This window comes from Lolium rigidum, chromosome 6 (assembly GCF_022539505.1).
Source record: "Lolium rigidum isolate FL_2022 chromosome 6, APGP_CSIRO_Lrig_0.1, whole genome shotgun sequence".
Taxonomy (NCBI): domain Eukaryota; kingdom Viridiplantae; phylum Streptophyta; class Magnoliopsida; order Poales; family Poaceae; genus Lolium; species Lolium rigidum.
The window spans coordinates 11,395,789-11,413,781 of NC_061513.1; the positions used below are offsets into that span (position 1 = coordinate 11,395,789).

General features: G+C 51.0%; 1 long non-coding RNA gene across 1 annotated transcript; it reads left to right on the forward strand.

The window, feature by feature from the left end:
- The first annotated feature begins 7,795 nt into the window (after positions 1 to 7,795).
- Positions 7,796 to 17,970, forward strand: LOC124660322. The gene is made up of 3 exons (XR_006989844.1): positions 7,796 to 7,847; positions 17,764 to 17,813; positions 17,896 to 17,970. It is a non-coding gene; the product is annotated as an uncharacterized LOC124660322 (long non-coding RNA).
- Positions 17,971 to 17,993: the final 23 nt, after the last annotated feature.

Genomic DNA, 17,993 nt, shown 5'->3' on the forward strand with positions numbered 1-17,993 from the left:
TATAGGAATTTCTATATTGCAACATACCTTTGCTCCTTTTGTCGTTGATGGGGCAGATTTAGTTTGCTTGCGCTTTCCCTTGCGCAACTTCTCCATAAAAGTTCTGGTCCTCTTAATATTTTTGGATTGTACCTCTTTTTTCTTCAATTGTGCGGCATTTAGAAAGTTGGCTGTTTGTTGCACATTTGGGTCAATATTTTCTTGTTCCTTGCTTGGTTCATTCGTAGCACTAGCGGATGCATTCAGTTTATCCTCCAACTTTAGACCAATAGATTCAATCACATCTTCTAACATCAAACAACACTCCTCAGAGTTGGCTATTTTTTTGGCCAAGGTGAGAAATTTATAAGACAGATTCTTCACTCGAAGCGAAGCTTGAGTTGTGGATCAGCTACCACGTTTCTTCTTTGTCTGTCCAATATAATTCCTTTCTGTGCATCTCTAGTCCATCTCTTTCAGTCAAATTGGAGAAAACAGAGAACACCCAACTGCACACCTCCTCACTCAAATCTGCGAAATTTCAGATAAACATACTAAGTAATCGTTGATAATACCGAGATTTTAAAAATTGCCCAGCAAACACACATATCCATCAGCAACAATTTCAGAAACAAATACAGTAGGTTTTTACCTGCTCTTCACACAAGTCAAGTACTGCTCGGTGTGCTCAGCCAAGGACGCAGGGCCAGGCGAGGGCGACGACGCGTGGTGACAGCGCCTGGCAGGGGAGGCGGCGCTCGGCAGCCGCGACGGCGCGGGGCGGGTCGGCGCTCGGCGGCTCCGGTGGTGTGGCGGCGCGGGACGGGTCGACGCTTGGTGATGCGGCGGCGCGGGGCGGGGCGGCGCTCGCCGGCGGCCCGGGACGGTTCGAGGCTTGGCTGTGCGGCGGCGCGGGGTGGGGCGACGCTCGCCGGTGGCGCCTGGAGGCTGCAGCGCGCGAGCTGCGTCTCCGCTCAACAGCGGCGCGCGGGAACTGTCGCGACCGCCCGCGAAGCCTCAGGTCGTGCCCGCGTTGGTGAAAAGTCTGTGCGTGTCCTTCTCCTTTTGCCTTTGCTTGATGTGAGCCATTGGATGCAGTTTAGAAGGTGGATGGAAGGGGTCATGGCACGGCGTGCCCTGCTATTGTAATGTTACTGAATCCCAGTCCGTGCTATACCAGGTCACCATCTCCACCAGGTGCATCTTTTTCTTCCCCTTAGATGTCCCCTAGTTTGGCTTTAGGTGAGAAAAGCATACACATAATGTATATGTGCTTATACAAATAATGTAGACAGAAATTAGAGAATGCACATCTGTCGGATGTTTTGATGATCTAAATAGCCGACAGAACAAAGTCCAACATATGACATAGATATTGATCATATCTGCACCAGTCATGCCAATATCGATGAGAGAAACATCATTAAGTCCCACTAACTTATTCAATATATATCTCTCATAATGGGCCACATGTACCACATAACTTGCAGTGCATGGCATATTTTGTGACCCAACATCATTTTCCTACTATTGTCCTCTGAACATAGGGAATTTACAGTCCCAAAATCTGGAGAATTTTGAATCCGTAGAGAGAAGAATCTTACAGTGGAAAATATTCTAAATAAAAAGTAAGCATAAAGGGTAGGAGTGAGCGCCCTATCTCATTCTTCAATATGCAGAATTACTCACTTATGCTATGCTAAAAAAAAACAGACTGTTGGTCAGAAAGATTTCCTTGACTCACTGACACTTTCCTCCTTGACTCGTCCATACCTGGTCGGTACACAAACAGTAATTTATTGTTAGAAATCTAGGTTTGAAGTCATGGTTAAAAAGTAGGCAAACTGTAAGAACTGAATGCAAGGAAATTAGAAGTAGACCAACTCTAATATGTACATCATTCTGGAGCAAAATTACTACAGTTAGCATTGAAACAATTAATCTGAACTTACGTTTGTAGAAATATATCCACACCAAATCAAAGCAGAACGGAGAAAAAACTCACCTTTTAAATCACACTTTTGTAATCTCAGAGTACTTCATGTGTACCACATCAGTATCCCGAATGTGTATCATGTGGACCTCATTCATATGGTCAACAAACTGAATTGAAGAGAAGAGGAGAAACACATACCCCTAAATGCACAAACCTTTTCTTCTTTCCATATAAATTCCTTCAATAGATTTTTAAGGTTCCAAATCCTAAAACGGATGCTATGCAATTACTTCGTCTGGTCCATTTAGCATCAACAACACTGAACTTTAAATATAGTACGGACAATTCTGATTAGCTAATAGTCCTTCTAGAGGCAATTATAACAAACTCGCGAGTTATATCATACTGTGCAAATACACTTCCTATTCTAGGATCAAAAGTATGCCTTATGATTAATCGCTGTAGTATTTTCTTGGTAAACCTGCAAACGAAATTTACGTGAAAATATACCCCCTAGATAATTCAGAGGTGAAAATCAATAATTGCGTGAAAGAAGGAAGTTCATTTTACCAGAGAATATCATCACGGACGAAGAACTTTTAGGGAAGAATAATATTTTGCAAACATGCATTATTAAACAACAGTAACACTAACAACATGTGGAACAGAAGACAACCTTAGTATGTAAGGAAGTACACAAAGTGTATGAAGTAAAGACATGACCCTGAAATGCAACTGAAAGTTACTTGTACCAAAAAATGCAACCACGATTTGCCAGAAGAAATGTATACAAAGAAAACTGAATGATTTTAATTACTATTAGTCATCTTAATACATGCATATCTGAACAACATGTGGTTCAAAAAGATGGAAGCATCGTTAAATCAGCAAGTGTGATGATCATTTTCTGATAGTATTTGGAGCTAGAATAATCCACAATTTAGGAGGAGCAAAGATGTAAACATTATCTTATCCGTGATAATCATTTTTTAACAATACTGTACTGAAAGTAATCTGTATGAATGGGAACCAACGCTCTGAGCAATGTGTAATTTAAGAAGCTAGAAGCATTGCTGGATGAGCATTTGTGACAGTTATTTGCTAACAATATTGGAAGCTAAAATAGTGTGTGTAGAAGGGGAAGTAAATAAGCTGTGGCAACATGCCGTGCTTATCAAAAGAGCATCTGCACATAGTATATAGCATTGGGACATCAAATATATCTGAACAGAAGAAGGAAAGGTACAACAAAAGCATGCATTTTGAGTAAATGTTAGCCTACAAATACCATGCCTAAAAGTTAAATTTAGGAACCTCACATGTAAATCAAATACTGTAAACTTATAGTGACCATGGTTTCTGATAACTCACCTTCTGCACATATGATCCCCTTTAAAAATAGACCTAAAGAACAATCTGCATAATGCCTATTTTGTGGTAATATTAACACCATTCTGTTGCGCCAAGCACACCATCGCCAGCTGCAGCCTACACTCGTGCATGGCAAACTGAAGATTAGTAATTTAGCTACAGCAACAAAAAAGTGGAAAAGAGCAACCAAAAAATTTAAAACTTGCTACCTGTAGGACATTCCATCAATCATGTTGACCGTAGCTACACCAGCAAGACTGTAGCATGGTTGGTTGTGCACCTGTGTCATGCCCCTTTCTCCCTGTGCTTGAGGCAACACCGACGCAGTACAACGATATAAACAGTCAGCACAGAATCGAGGTCGCTGGTGACTCGGGCATGGGAACACACTAAGAGGCATAGGACCAAAGTATATGCGAGATATTAGGGAGAATGTGAGACTACAAACCTATAATACATTAATACATCATATTTGTATGGGAACATGTGTCATTATCATTAAAAAAAAGTATGTAAGACTAATGCCAGTCTATGTTGCACCCATAGGTAGTTCAAGCATGCCAATAAAACAGGAGATATTATGTAGCTGAAAGAGCTGAACCAGTATTGCAGTGTGTGGATTTAAAAGGACAAAAGGGGCACTGGCCTAGGCAACCATGATGCAAGTCGATTACATGGTAAAATATTGGTCAAACGTTTAAGAGTAGTTCCACCCATAACTTAAATGAAAAAATTCAGTCTATAATAAAAAAAAGTATTTGTTTTATGAAATAAAAGATGGTGATTAAGTTTGAGTAGATGTACAGTAGATACAATTAAGGATCACACTAAAATAAACTATATAGACAGACATTACCTCAAGACCGAAGTAATCAACATTGCAAAATCGTTCGACAGCCTTGTCTTCAAGCTGACAGGGAAGTTTGCTGCTGAATGCCTCTATGGACATGCAGCGACAGTAACTAACCTGAAGTTATTCGTGATGTGTTGATAAAACATCGTCTGTCAGCAGGAAAATTTGTAATCGGTGTATTTAGCGCTTCTTGATTCTTCGCTCGTGATGTTCTTGAATCGAACAAGGTAATCGTGTCCTTGCGGTCACTTGTCTTTTACTGAAAACCTGAGGGCACCAAAAAGACCAATTAGGTTGTACATGAACCATCACATTGCCGATAAATATCTATGATCAACTCTCCATGTGTTGGATAAAATGCTGCTCCCTCTCTGAAATCAAGATGAGGATGAGTAGGAAGAGAGAGCTGTAGCGGTGGCAGCGGCACACGTTATACCAGCAGCATGAAATGCCCCAGTCCTTCTTACAACTCTTTATATTTTGAAGTACTACAAATAACCGTTTCATCATTTTAAAACTCAATGTTTTATGTAAGATATTCGACTCTATTGAGTCTTGATAATGAATAATGTGTTCGACTCTATTGATCGTTGATAATGAATTCATGTGCGTACATTGAAAAGTTTGAAAAGGTACATTACTATAATCCTGAGGAGTGCATCTACGAAAAAGGATGTTGAATTGGTGATTACTGAAAGATGTCCATGAGTCATCGAATCATTACAGTAGAATGATTCTATACTAACACTAAAAATAAATAACAACGTTGCATTGTTTATGTAAACCTTGAAATATCTATAACCACAAAACCCGCCTAGAACAGCAGAACAAATTGGCAACAACACAGGAAAAGAAAGCAAATGTGGCGGATGCCAATCAAACGATTATTATCGTAAGATGTCTGTCATGAGTGGCTCAGGATAGCTCCTGCACGGGCGATCTGGGAAAGTATCTTGACAGGAATCTCGCCATCTGAACTCTCCCTTCCGCCGAGAGAGAGAGAGAGAGAGAGAAAGAGAGAGAGAGAGAGAGAGAGAGAGAGAGAGAGAGAGAGAGGTGGGAGAAAGAAGGAATCGTGAATCACCCTAAGGGCTTGTTTGGTTACGGAAATCCCGGCGGGTTCCCGGCCTTTTTCCGGGGAAATTTTGCCCCTACTCCGGAGGTGGGGAAAATAATTCCGGGGATTTGCTCCTGTTTCTGCTTAATCCCGGCCGGGAATATTTACCCCGAGAAATTTGGCCCGGACAGCCAAACAAGCCCTAAGGGAGGATCTGTACCGCGACTGCTCAAATCGGTAGCGCGTGCCAGACGGAAGTCTCGAGCACTCACACGCGTGAGATCGTGGTGACCCGGTGATCGGCTCCCGGGCGAGGTGGGCCCGTACGCCAGGCCAAACCGTTGTCTCAACCGCACCCCAAACTGGCCCATCCCGTCCCCTACCTCGGTCCACCTAACCCACGAGCGGCACTATAGCTGGCCACCTGCAGCCTCGCCGCCTACTGGGCGAGGATGAGCGCTGCCCGCCGCGGAGGGCCGACTCGCGCTAAGAGGTGTAGTCGCATTGCTAGGTTACTCTGGACCGTCGTACGAGCCGTGCCTGTTGCCGGAGAAGCCAGGAGCTAGGACCACCAACACAGAGGCGGCTGGGATTGGCTGCTCTGAGTTGAACCAGTGAGCCGGCCAAACACTACACCACGGTATAGATATAGGGGCACTTGTCCTAGTGTCACTTGTCAAAGTGCGGCTAATAGTAGCCAATTAGTGGCACTTTTCCGAAGTGCCCCTAATTGTATACCTATTGGGGCACTTCTCAAATGCCCCAATATGTGTATACCTACTAGGGCACTTTTTGAAGTGCCCAATAGATGTATACCTTTTGGGGCACTTTTAAGTGTCACAATTGATCATTACTAGGATAAAACAATGTAAACAATGCTATAGCATAATTTTCAATACACTTTGTCGCGCTACGGATGAAGAGGCCCTACGATTGCGCTCCAGGACTCGGCCACGCAACCGGTGTAACCGCCGCCTCCACCTCCGCCGTACAACTCGTGGGGGCCTCCACCTCCACCACCGGCGTGGGCTGCTCAACCTCCTCCGCCGGAGTGGGCTGCTCCACCTCCACCACTGGCCTAGGATGCTCCACCTCACGCACCACCACCTGCCTGGGCTGCTCCACCTCCACCACCGCCGGCGGCACCGGCGTATGTTCCGCTGCTTCCCAACTGGCCGTGGATGGTACCGGAGCTCGTCGTGATCGACAACGACGACGAGAACCAGTAGGCACAGGCGTTTTAGGAGTTTTATTTTCCTTTCTTTTACTATGTAAATTATGTTTTCATGTTAAAAAAATACAAAATCTAAAAAAATGCGTCAATGCCGCTGGAGCCACCATCCCAACGCAAACGGACACGCAACCCATTTCGACCATTTGAGCCGACGCAAACGGGCATTTTCGGCGTCCGAAATGCGTCGCCCGTTGGAATGTAGTGGCCAAAAGCCCAAAACCACGCTCCAAATCAGCTTAAAACAGCTATCTAGTTTTCGAGGGGGTAATTTATCCCGTAAATCATATTTGAGGGGCTTATGTGCTCCACTTTAAATCTGAGAAGGTTAAACGTCCCAAACCTGAAACATAGGGGGTTATCTGGACTTTACTCCCACCCAAAATTAATCCCAGCCAGCGCCCGTCAAGCCGCAGCCAGCGCCCGCATTGCCGCCGCAGTTAGATCGAGACATGGCGCCGCAGCTGACCGGCGCGCCCGGCTCGGCGGCGGCGGCGGGCCGCGCCTCCGTGCTCGTCAAGCCGCAGTTCCACCACTACCACCACCACCGCCTCCCCCGCGCCACCACCACCACCCCTCGCTCCTCTCCAAGCCCGCCTTCTGGTCCGTCTGCTCCCTCTCGCTGCTCCTTGCCTTCCTCATCCTCCTCCACCTCTCCACGACAGCGATCGCCGCCGCGCGTCCTCCTCTACGACACCCCCTCTCCCCTGACCAGGCGATAAAGCTGAAGATCAACAAGGCGTGCGACCTCGCCTCCATCTCCGTCCTCCCTCCCCGGTAGAGCACCCCTCACCGACCAACCCGCCCCCAATTCCCCTCCCTCCCGCTGCCCGCTGAATCTGTTCGCTACTGGCGCGCGATTTGTTCCGTGTGTGATCGTTGTGTGTTTGTTTCGTGATCTAGGAGGAACCGGGGGAGCGGTGGTGGCGGGGCCAGCGCTTCCGCGTTGGCCGCGGCGGCGTCGCAGCAGCGGTCCCGGTCGATGTCGCAGAAGTCCTTCTCGCAGGGAGGGGGCGGGTCGTTCTCGCAGAGCGTCGACGCGTCCTTCTCTCAGGGCGGAGGCAGCGGAGCCGTGTCCTTCTCTCAGGGCATAGGCGGCGGTGGCGCGCTCTTCTCGCAAGGCAGCGGAGGAGCGGCGTTCTCTCAGGTCGGTGGGGCCGGAGGCGCGGCGTTCTCTCAGATCGGTGGAGGTGGAGGCGGCTCGTTCTCTCAGGGCGGAGCTGACGGAGGCGCTGCCTTCTCTCAGGGCGTAGGAGGCGGCGGAGGCGCGGCCTTCTCTCAGGGCGGCGACGGAGGAGGCGCGGCGTTCTCTCAGGGCGGTGGCAGCTTGCCGCTCTTGCATACGCAGCCGCAGATCTCCTAGGCCTCCCTCGACGAGAACCTCCTCAGCCCTCGCCATCCCTCCCCCGCGCGCGATCAGGTATCGTCTACATCCCTCCTCGATCCTTCGTTGTTGCCATTGTGTGGTGAATTGTGATCCTGATTTGATTGATTGGTGGGTAACTAGTAGTTTATGATTCCGTCAATCCTGTGGTTGGTCACAGATGAAAGTATGCAACGAATTAATTGGTGTTGGTTACTGCTAGTCGCTCACAGTGAACTCACTTGTGCTTGGTTGATGCGCAGAAGAAATGGTTCAAGCCTCTGCAGTGGACATTTCACTGGAAAAATTTGTAAACCAAGTACTGCTTGATTCTCACTTTTCTGCACGCCGATCGTTCGTGTACTGCATAACTGAAAGTATTAGGAAAACGAGATCCATGTCATTTTCTTCTGCTTGACTGTTTGAAATGGTGAGTTGTGCGGTATGATTGTTCAAAATTGATGTCAGTATGCAGTCCTTATTACTAGGTTTAGTCATCAAGTAAAATTTTCCCTTTAGGCATCATTTTAATCACGACTGTTTTAAAGGGCAAGTTTACATCCAAACCAACAATAATTTTGCTACTAAATGTTTCAGTGAGAGCAGTTATGTTTCTTATTATGCTTTTTTTTAGATAAAAGGCACTCGAGTGCCCAACTTTGAATTAACAAAGCCACCAACGGCGAGAACGGTACAAAGTGCTGAACCCAGCTTACAGAACGACACCACACACCCACACGAACTACCGAAGAAGCTACACCCGGAAGCGTGAACAGCGAGCTCAGCCAAAGCGCCTACGAGACTCGGAGAAGAGATGGAGTCTACAGTGTCGGGCCGGAGCTCACTCGAGAGCGAGCCATTTTCACGCGCGCCTCAACAGACCTCCTCCGTCGCAGAAACGCCACCGGAAGCCGACCACCACCGGGGGCCAACCCTTGTTGCGCACAAACCGAACAGCAGCGCCAAGGAAGCTCGACAAGGGAACGGGCACGGAGCAAGCCTTGCCGAAGATCGCCGAAGAATCACCTCCGTCACAACCATCGGTGAGCCTCGCGTTGTGGGTTCCAAGACGGTGTCTTCAAGAAGAGCACGACACCGGAGTGCCGCCACCGCCCGATCCGAGGATCTTGGGTTTTCACCCGGACGCAATAGAGGATCGGATATTGGCCTCACGGCGCCTTCAACAAGGGAACGCCGTCCGCGAACGCCGCCGCCGTGGCCCGAGGGGCAAAGGTTTCCCTTTGGCAACATCACCACCAACTACACCCCACAGCACTCGACTCGCCGACCACCACGCCGCCCTCACGGCCATGGTAACCAGCCAGCACCAGAGTCATTGGCTCGCCCGCCAACCAACATGACTCCCACCTTCCAGGGCCGCCGCCCGGCGTCCCAGCTCAGAGCTCAACGGAGAAAAGGAAGAGAACGAGTAGACCTTCGCAGCGAGAACACCGGACCCCCTGCCTCGAAGCATCGAACCTGACTGGAGAGAGCCCTTCTGGAGGATCGGTAGACCAACAGCCCCCGTGGCTGCCGGCAACACCAGATCTGGACGAAAGACGATAGCTTCGCATGGCACCAGGCCCCTGCCGGTCCGTGGGAAAGCCAACACGCCTCCAAGCACCCTCACCAACACCGGCAGGCCACCGCCGCCGGCCAAGCTTGCTACCAAGGCAGCACACCGCACCTGACCACTGCACGCACCCACCGAAACGGAGATCCCGACCGAATCGGGGCTGGATCTGGGCTCAGAAGGGGCCCGGGCCCCTGCCCGGCCCGTGAGGCGCCAGATCCCAGCCTGGGGCGGCACACAGGGTCGTCGCCGGCCAAGGGGGCCACCAGCACGCCGACGGGGCGACCACGTTCATCCTCCTGAGCCCGCCGAGAGAGGAGCTCGCGCCGCCCGAAACCAGCAGCCGCCGGAGCCGCCGGGGCCGCTCCGCCAGGCGACCGCCGCCACAAGCACGCCAGGGACGCGCCGTCTCCACGCCGACGCCGAGGATCCGCGCCGCCGCGCCCGACGCCTAGCGCGGCGCCCTCACCGGCCGTGGGTGGCCCGCGCCGCCACCACCGCGCGAGGGGGAAGGGGGCCCCGCCGCCGCCGGCGCCGCACGGGCTTTGCCCGGCGACGCCCTCTGGCGGCGGCGAGACGGAGGGGAAGGGGAAGGGGGGCTCGGGGAGGGGCGCCGCCACGGGCTCCCGGCCGCTCGCGGGAGCGGCGCGAGAGCGCTAGGTTTTTCCTCGGTTGTCTTCCACTGTGTCAAGGATTTGGTGACTGGCCTTTCTTATTATGCTTACTACTATACAAAGGTGGATTCCTGAATTTTGCTACTACATGTTTCACCGAGAGCAGCTATGGTTCTTAACGTAGTTAACTCACCGAATACATGCTATTAGCGTCAGTAAGCCTCTGAGTAGCGATTAACTGGCCATTTAATCGGTGATTCGGCCGAATTCGTGAACAATGCTCATAGCAGATTAGGTTGCTGGATTAGTTGATACCATGTGTTCACTTGGATCGATATTGAACCCTGATCTGTTTTTGTTTTATTGATTCTATAGAAAGTGAAATCGTGAGATTTGAACAACATATTGAGATTCATTTGTTCTCCTTGCCAGCTGAGTGCTCAGGAGTACTAACAAAACAGAATCCAGTAGGGCATTGAGGTAGCAACTAGCTACCAGCTTTACTGATTCTGAACAGTCATATTCAACTGTCCGTTTTCTGCATGGCATACACGTAAACGTTAAATACGAGCCTCGATCGGCTCTCAGGTTGTCCTGTGAATCGGCTCAAAGAGCCGATCCACCCATGATGCGTATGAGGTGTACGATCAGATGGTGGTCCTGCTTGATCAAGATAAAGCTGAAGCGACCTACTACGATTTGGGGTTTTCACCGCACAATCGGAACATCCTACTCGTGATTGGGCGTCGCGCTCGCGTACGGTGATCGTAAGCCGATCCTAGACAGGGCCTAAAAACCAACACGAGGTTGATCCTCGGAACGTCCTGTCTAGGGCTAGCAAACGACACCCTACACGCCGCTGGATCCTCCAACCCTTTGTAAGGCCTAACAATGCGAGATATTAAACTAATCCTTGAAGAACAAGGAGCAATCATAACGGATCGGATCTACTAAATAATGATCAAGCGGGGTGCCGCCCTTACACCCGTGACAGGCGTAAGGGCGGCTAGATGCCTAAGGGTTGCACGACGATAGCATATGATACGAAGAACAATGCTAACCCTAAAACATCTATGATAACTACGTTGCCCGCCATCAAAAAGGCTTCAGTACGAGCAACGCATGGAAGACGAATAAACGTGTGCTGCCTAGATCGCAAGATGCGATCTAGGCAGCATGGCGCTTACCCGGAAGAAACCCTCGAGACGGGGGAGTTGGCGATGCGCCGAGATTGGTTTGTGGTGAACGTTGGTTGTTGTTTATTTCATAAACCCTAGATACATATTTATAGTCCGGGGGACTTTCTAATTCAGGCGTGCACCTAACCGTGCACGGGTAAAACTCTAACTTCTGACTGACACATATCCTACTATGGTACAGATACACGGGCAATTAGCCCAAACTTGGTACACAAGGCCGATTCAGAGATCCTCCACGCGTATATCTTTCAAGCCCATCTCACTTACGGCCCATCTCCTGATTTGGCCAAAATCTGGTGATAACACATGCCCCCCTGGTTTTGGTAATGATAATTTCAAAACCACTCTGTTTTTCCTCCGAGGGGTCATGTCGTGGCAGAGCAGTAACCGTCGCAGTATTTTTCATCATGACGACTTGCCTTCCCAACTTCTCCGCACGATTTGACAGCTTTTTGGCACCACCTCCTCGAAAACCGGTTCGAACATTAAACTCCCACTTCTTTTATTTAACCGCACCGAACAGTTCTCCTCCTCATCCTCTCCGCATTAGCACTCCAAAAGCCCTCCTGCGCACCATGTCTTCTTCTTCCTCCGCCTCATCGGGACTTTCCCTCGAGTCCTCTTCCTCCCACGAGCCGACGCCAGAACGGGACCTACAGGAGGTCCATGCGGCCAACATCCGCCGCGCCATAGAAGCCGGGGAGGAGCCCGGCCATGACTTCTCCGTCTGGTCCGAGGACGACAAGTCCTCGACGGACGGGGAGAGCGACCTCCGCTTCCTTGCCGACGGGGAATCGGAGGAGGAGAGCGATGACGATCGCTTCTCCTGGGACGACTTCACCTCCTCTGGGGAGGCGAAGGAGGAGGAGGAGGAGGAGGACGACGACAGCTCCTCCGACGAGCCGCCGGCCAAGCGCCACTGCCCCTGGCCGGGGAATCTTAGTGATTTCGATAGCGACGACGACGACGACGACGAGGAGGACGAGGACAACGAAGGTCCCGCCGGCGGCCGCTACAGCAGCGACGACGAGCCCGCCGGGAGTAGCGCCGACAGCGGCGACGATGGTGACGACGAGGGCAGCGACGGCCCGTAGATAGGACCCTTAGCATAGGATCAGTAGTAGTAGACGGGGCAATGTATCCCCTTAGTACTTCCTTTTGAGAGCAATCAGCTCTTCTATGTAAGAAATCTCGTTTATCAATGAAGAAATTCCCCAATTAGATTTTGCCGATTTCCTTTATGCCAATTTAGCCGATTTCCCCTCATACTGATTCCGCCAATCATCACTTAGCCAATGCTCAATGAGCCGATGGCAACGCATCGGTCTCTCGTAATCCATTCTTCATCTCTTTGACGTCGGAGTGATCGTGAACTTGGTCAATGCTCAAAAGCCGATGTTAACGTATCAATCCTTCACGATCTATCCTTCACCCTTTCGACCGATGACTTTGAGCTCTGGTGGACAATGAGGCAGACCAACGCCTTTAAGAGAGCCCCAGAACCGCTGCTGAAACGACTTGACGCTGCAGCCGATACCTCTGGATATTCAGATATTCAGTGATACTCTTCAAACCTGCCCAATCCCCTTGAAGAAGATTATGATGGAGGGCCAGCCGATGAAATCTCAATCGGCTTCTTAAGAACAGAATATCTACGGAGTCAGTTGCCCCCCGAGCCTCCATCAAGGCGAGAACAGCAGTGGGCCAACCAAATGTGCCACCATCGGCTTCCAAGTCGTGATGCAGAGCCAGCCGATTTCAACAAAATCGGCTCCCCAGAGCAGAGAACCTTCAGGGTGAGCTGCCCCCCGAGCTTCTTCAGTCCATTTCTTGCGCCTTGCTGGTCAGATTGGCTCCTTTCCTTTGGCGGATTTGATGCAACCCATCCTTAACCTGATCTGCACGTCCATGCTGCTCTCGGCATTGGTCAGGGTCACTTGCAAAAAGAATCTGGAGGTTCTTGAAGAGAGGATCTGAGCCACTAAACCATTCCATTGAGGAGTTCTTCCAGTAGAGTCTCTCTTCGTGACCCACTTCCTGCTCCATTGAACCTCTGCTCATAACAGTTGTACCTCTTGAGTCGATAGCCATGCATCGGCTTTCTATCCTTAAGTCGATGTCTGCGCATCGGCTGTGCTTAAAATTTTTTTTGAATTTTTTTACTGCCGATTTATGTATCGGCCCCCATACTTCAATACCCATCATTAAAGAATATCTTGGGCTGTTGGGCATTTGAAAGACACTTCTACTTCATATCCTCGTGTTTTATCCACCTAGGTGCCCCCCGAGCCGATTCTTTCAAGGGATTTAATGGTATCGGCTCTTCAGGTATTCCCTGTTGGATCAAATGCTGGACCCAGGCATAATGTATGGTGAGGATAATTTTGGCCGATTGCTGGAATCGGCCTCCATGTTGTTTGCTCGATGAAGGTTTTGTAACGTTCCTCCATAGATCCTTGGGGCCGATCTCCTGGATCGGCATCGCCACGTTCGTTCATCGATGTTGCTTTTGTTACACGGTCAGGCCGGTGGATAAAACCAACCTAACCCCGCCCTTTGTCACGTCGATGCTTTCTCGTGACTTCTCAAAGATGACCGGCCGTGGGCCGCAGTCAAGTTGTGCCACAGGTGCTTCGTCTAATCCTGGAGCACTAAACTCCGTTGGAAGGATGAACACCATGTTTGTGCCAGCCGATGCCTCATCATCGGCTTTCTTTTGTCTGGGGCGCCACTCTTTCCTTTGTGGTCGACCTTCTTCGTCCGGGGTTCGCTGAATTTTAGCGGCCGGATCAGGCCGCGCCTTCCTCAACGTGTGCAGTATAACCTTTCGGCTTCCTCCAACCCACGTAGACGCTGAACCCTTCGCTTTTGGGAACGGCCGAGCCCATCGGGGCACCACCTTGGCCGATGATACTTGTCTTCTTCTTCATCATCGTCCTCTAGTTCCTCGAGATCTTCCACCCGAGCGGACTCGAGCATGCTTGTTCCCGGGCGGGAGAGGCCCTAGACGTTTGAACACGGACACGTTAGGCCGCATCCTTCTTCTTTTGTTTACATTCTGGGCAATTGCCGATTGTAGGCAATCGGCTCATTCCCGAATCCCAGCAAGTGTCCGAAGAAGGGGCAGTCCCGAGTGCCTATCCACGTCGTCTTGCTCCCTCGACTTTTCCTTGGCGTGGCGCTCATATCGCTCCTCGTCGCGATCATGCCGACGACGTCTCCTGTCGTCCCTAGCCAGACGATCTTTTTCATCATCGTCGTTGTATCGCCGGCGTTGGTCGTATTGACCCACATACTTGTTGAGGAGGTGATCGAGAGAGGTCGCCGATATCTTACGTTCCTCACTTCTCCCTCTCGTGATGTAGCGCTTGCCGTCGTGGCGGAGCCGATCGCGTGGAGCGGCTTCCTCTGTGTCTTTGCTATGAGAGCAGCTGCCCTCATCTCCGTCCTTACCGCAGTGGTGCCCGGGTCCCACCATGTTGATATTGCACGAGAAATCTGGCCGGCACCCTCCATGGTAAGTATACTCCACCATGTTAACGGCGGGGAAGGGGTGTGTGTCGACCTTCATGGCGTACCGGTTGAAAATTAGCCGCCCTTGTTCTATCGCCATTTGGACCTGCCGACGCCACACCCTGCAGTCGTTAGTGGCGTGGGTGAACGTGTTATGCCACTTGCAGTATGGCTTTCCGTTCAGCTCCTGCACCGTGGGGATCTTGTGGCCTTCGGGTACCTTTAGCTGCTTCTCCTTGAGCAAGAGGTCGAAAATCTGCTCAGCTTTGGTCACATCGAAGTCGAACCCTTTTGGAGGACCTTGTGGCTTAACCCACTTACAGGACACGGGGCTTGCCGCCCGAGTCCATTCAGCCACTGCTACCTCTTGATCTCCCGCAAAGCACCTTCATCCTCGTCTCGCCTCAACCAGGACCACCGCACGCTTGAATTTGTCCTGGTAAACATCCGGGTGGCGCTGTTCATATGCCGACAGCCTTCGCACCATGTGCGCCAATGAAGGGTAGTCTCGCTTGGGAGGCCACGTCCTTGATCGATGATGAGAGACCCACCACCGCCAACTCGATCGCTTCTTTTTCACTTACGTGAACCGAATAGCATCGGTTCCTAACGGTCCTGAAGCGTTGGATGTATTCCGACACCTGTTTCCCGCGCTTCGTCGTACTTGTGCTAGATCGGCAATACCAGCCTCGGAAGCCTCTGAGTGATACCGTATGTGGAACTCGCTCTTCCAACCGCTTCCAAGTCCGGATTGAGTTCGGTGGCGGCGATGTGTACCACCCGAAAGCCGATCCCGTGAGGGACTCGTGCGAAGAACCTCACACGCAGCTCGTCCGATGCTCGAGATCGTGCCCAGCTGTGCCAAATATCGGCTCACATGCTCGATGGAGCTGGAACCATCTCGATCCATTAAACTTGGTGAAATCAGGGAGCCGATATTTGGGTGGTAGTGGGATCAATTCGTACTCATTAGGGTACGGCTTGGAATAGCCGATTGTCCTCCTTTTCGGCATCATGCCGAACTGATCTTTCAGGATTGTACAAATCTGATCCGCGGTGATGGCTGAAGGTGTCGAACCCTGAAGATTCGCCGGGGTGGCATACTTAGCCAGCCATGCTTGCTTTTCCAGCTTCCGAGCCAACCGTAGGAGCTGAGCTCCGGAGGTTTGCCGGAGTGGCATACTTAGCTAGCCACGTCTCGCTTCTCAATATCTCGCTCCCGATGTTCCTCCCGTCTGTTCCCGAAGTCCCTCGTCGTTGCAGCTCGGTTCGAGAGTGCCCGAGCCATCGCGGTCCGGCACGTATGCGCACGTGTATCCATGCGGGATCTCCTTGGGCGCCTCATGTAGGAATTGGTAGTCACTAGGGTCACCACCAATCTTGTAGACGACGTATGTCGATGAGTTCGGCACATCTGGTGCTGCCAACGCGAACGGCAGCGGCGGACGGGACTGGAGTGGCACCTCTCCTTGGTAAGTCCCCAGAGCTGGTCCTGACGGAGAATACCGATGGCTCATGATTTCTCGGATCACGCGCAGAGCGACACGCTCCAAAGTGTTCACCAGGCTCTCGGAGTGGCGGTGCAGCCGAATGAGCCACCATGAAGTTGATCTCCCGACGCAGCGACCCGGTGCGTTCTTCCGACGGGGAGGACAGGTCCACTCCATCGAGCGCGCTCAGGTGAGAACCCCTCCCACCCGATGCCATGGGAGCGGGTTCCGTGGAAAGAGCCGATGAGGTCGGCTTCGAGGACCGCCTTGATCTCGTCATGCTTCTTCTTGAGCTCGTCGGCCGATCCTCGTACTTGACCGGAGTGCCTTCCGCCATCTCGGATGTAGATGGCGATGCGGTGGATGTCGAAGATGGTCCCACCGGGCATGCCGAATGTGTTGCTGTCGGAAACCCACCGGCGGGCGGCGACGGGCAACACCGTAGAGCCGGGAATCTCCCGGGACTGCGGCTGGCCCCGGTCCCTCCGAGCGACGGCCCGCAAAGCCTTTCGCACACACGTCCGATGCCGTCGCAAGGGCGTGCCACCTGACCTATACCCGGTCGGGAAGGTGTTGGATGATGCCTCGCTTAGTTTCCTGCATGGCATACACGTAAACGTTAAATACGAGCCTCGATCGGCTCTCAGGTTGTCCTGTGAATCGGCTCAAAGAGCCGATCCACCCATGATGCGTACGAGGTGTACGATCAGATGGTGGTCCTACTTGATCAAGATAAAGCTGAAGCGACCTACTACGATTTGGGGTTTTCACCGCACAATCGGAACATCCTACTCGTGATTGGGCCTCGCGCTCGCGTACGGTGATCGTAAGCCGATCCTAGACAGGGCCTAAAAACCAACACGAGGTTGATCCTCGGAACGTCCCGTCTAGGGCTAGCAAACGACACCCTACACGCCGCCGGATCCTCCAACCCTTTGTAAGGCCTAACAATGCGGATATTAAACTAATCCTTGAAGAACAAGGAGCAATCATAACGGATCGGATCTACTAAATAATGATCAAGCGGGTGCCGCCCTTACACCCGTGACAGAGCGTAAGGGCGGCTAGATGCCTAAGGGTTGCACGACGATAGCATATGATACGAAGAACAATGCTAACCCTAAAACATCTATGATAACTACGTTGCCCGCCATCAAAAAGGCTTCAAGTACGAGCAACGCATGGAAGACGAATAAACGTGGCTGCCTAGATCGCAAGATGCGATCTAGGCAAGCATGGCGCTTACCCGGAAGAAACCCTCGAGACGGGGAGTTGGCGATGCGCCGAGATTGGTTTGTGGTGAACGTTGGTTGTTGTTTATTTCATAAACCCTAGATACATATTTATAGTCCGGGGACTTTCTAATTCAGGCGTGCACCTAACCGTGCACGGGTAAAACTCTAACTTCTGACCGACACATATCCTACTATGGTACAGATACACGGGCAATTAGCCCAAACTTGGTACACAAGGCCGATTCAGAGATCCTCCACGCGTATATCCTTCAAGCCCATCTCATTTACGGCCCATCTCCTGATTTGGCCAAAATCTGGTGATAACAGCGCATGTATTTGTTTTCTTCAGCAGGCATACAGAAAAAGTTTGTGCTCGTAGAGACCTCTCTCCAGCAAATTGTAAGCATCGTCGCTGCTTCAGTTCTTTTCCCTACCTTTTTTAAAACAACAAAGTTTCGTTTATTGAGACATGCTACCGCAGCTTAAGGGACAAGACGATCTCAAGGTGCTCTTTGAAGGCAGCACAAAAAGCAATCCTGACCAGATGAGTGCTCTGAATAACCACACCAGCAAACTCGA